The sequence below is a fragment of the Aegilops tauschii genome, chromosome 3 (assembly GCF_002575655.3).
Source record: "Aegilops tauschii subsp. strangulata cultivar AL8/78 chromosome 3, Aet v6.0, whole genome shotgun sequence".
In the NCBI taxonomy this organism is placed as follows: domain Eukaryota; kingdom Viridiplantae; phylum Streptophyta; class Magnoliopsida; order Poales; family Poaceae; genus Aegilops; species Aegilops tauschii.
The window spans coordinates 330,402,120-330,404,445 of record NC_053037.3 but is presented as its reverse complement, the minus strand read 5'-3'; positions in this window follow the sequence as shown (position 1 = coordinate 330,404,445).

The following is a 2,326-nucleotide window of genomic DNA, read 5'->3' as shown; positions in this document are numbered from 1 at the left end:
TCTCTTTCACACACATACTCTTTTTGCACACTTACTCATTCTCCTTCACATGCACTTGATCCCTCTCGACTTAGGCACTCTCCTCGGTCCATAGCATATTGATTTATTGAGAAGTCAAACATCACAGAGTTTGACCATGTACGTGGAGAAAAACAATTACATCTGGAACGGCAAACATATACCATTAGATTCACCATGAGATGTAGTTTCGTATGATGTATCTTTGGTATTGAAGATATAAATAACATTTGTGTAAACCTTATCAAAGTTTCCAAAGTTTGACTTCTAAAAAGTTACATGCACTGCATTATCGAGCGGATGGAATATCTCTTTCCCCCTCTCAGCTATCTGACGCACCACTCAGCCTTATCGGGGCTCCTCAATCTCTCTCAAACTTTATATCTCCCTGGTTCACACATACACATGTCTCGCTCGCGCTATACATATAGACCCATCCAACACTCTCCGCCCTTGTTCTCTCTCTATGTGACACGCACCCCCCTAATAAGTACCATAATCCCTCACTCCATCATAGGCGCAAGCACTCCCCCCTAAGTATGATTATCTCTCACTAGCCATCAGGAACACACGTATTGTCTCCTTCCATCCATACGTCTATCTCGATATCTCTCGGGGTATCTTCTATCGCGCACACACCTTGTCACTCGATCTCCCACCCATGTAGTCCCATCACGATCTCCAGGGGATCTCTCTATGACAAACATACACTCTCTCCTCCCCATGTCTGCATTTTCTCTGTACGTCTCTCTCAACCTCTCTCCCTTGTTTGTCAGACCCCTCTTGGCCACGTGCTAGGGGTCTTGCTCTCTCGGTTGCAAACAACCACACACTATCTCCTCACCTTGCTTCCGTTGTCGAAGATGCATCTGTGATATGTTTGCATAAGACACACACGTTTTTTCTCGACTTTTATCGAGTATTGTCCATGTCTCTTTCACACACACACACACACACACACACACACACACACACTTTTTTCACTCACTCTTTCTATTTCTCTCTCTCTCTCTCTAGTTAGGGACTCTCTCACGTCCATAAGCATATGGATGTTTTGAAAAGTCAAACCTCAGAAAAGTTTGACCAGGTATATGTGGAGAAAAACATTTACATATGGAAAGATCATTAGATTCATCACAACATGTACTTACTTCATACTATCATTTATCTTTGGTATTGTAGATATAAGTAATTTCTTTATAAACTTGGTCAAAGTTTCAAAAGTTTGACTTTTAAAAAAATGTTGGAACTACATTATCGAACGGAGGGAGTAGCTCTTTCTCTCTCTCTATCTCTGCTATCTGTCACGGGCCTCCCCTCTCACACGAACACTCTATACCGACGGATTATACGCTCACTGTGTCAGCGTATAGCTCCGTATATTGTTTAGTTGACCGGTCAACTAGTCCACATGCTGCCTTGTCAGCTCGTGTTCTGTATCTTCGTGTGCTGGCCCATGTGGCAGTGGGTGAAAATAAGTAAACTAGAGGCCCATCTGACACGCAGTGAAGTAAACAAAGTTGAAACCACTCGGGGTAGCACCCCGCACGCTAGTAAATTGAGGGCGCATTGAGGACACACTTCTTCCGCGTGGAGGACGCACTCGCACACAATTCACCACTGCGCGGTGGCATGCATAGAAGGACGCACTCGCGCACACCCAGCACACAACAAACACCATCACACGTGTACACCGGCGTCGCCACCGGTTGAGATGGACGGCGAGGCAGCCAACAAGCGGAGGCGGATCGAGCCAAAACCGCATCCGGCGAGCCTGGACTTCATCAGCAGCCTCCCCGACGACATGCTGCTCGTCATCATCGGCCTCCTCCCCACCAAATCTGCCGTGCGGACCGCCCTGCTCTCCCGGTGGTGGCGCCCCCTCTGGTGCCGCGTCCCCCTCAACCTCACTGTCGACAGCTGCCTCTGCGACGGGGATTGCAAACGCATGGCCGCAGTCTCCAAGTTCCTTTCATCGCACACTGGGCCAGCCAGACGCCTTGACATCCGCATGTTCAGTACCAACTGCAAGGTCCAACCCAAGTTCGATGAGTGGTTCTTATCCCCCGCCCTAGATCAGCTCGAGGAGCTCAGCTTTGAAGCTGGACGATGTCGCTCTCTGCCGTCGTCCGCGCTCCGCCTCGCGCCAATGCTGCGCCGCGCCAGCTTCAGCTCCTGCTATCTTCCCCAGATTAATGTCGCGCCCGCCCATCTTCTTCCTCAACTCAAGCAGCTCGACCTCTTCGACATTGTCATCTCGAAGAAGGCTATGGAGCACCTTCTCCGCAGCTGTACTGCGCTCGAGTAC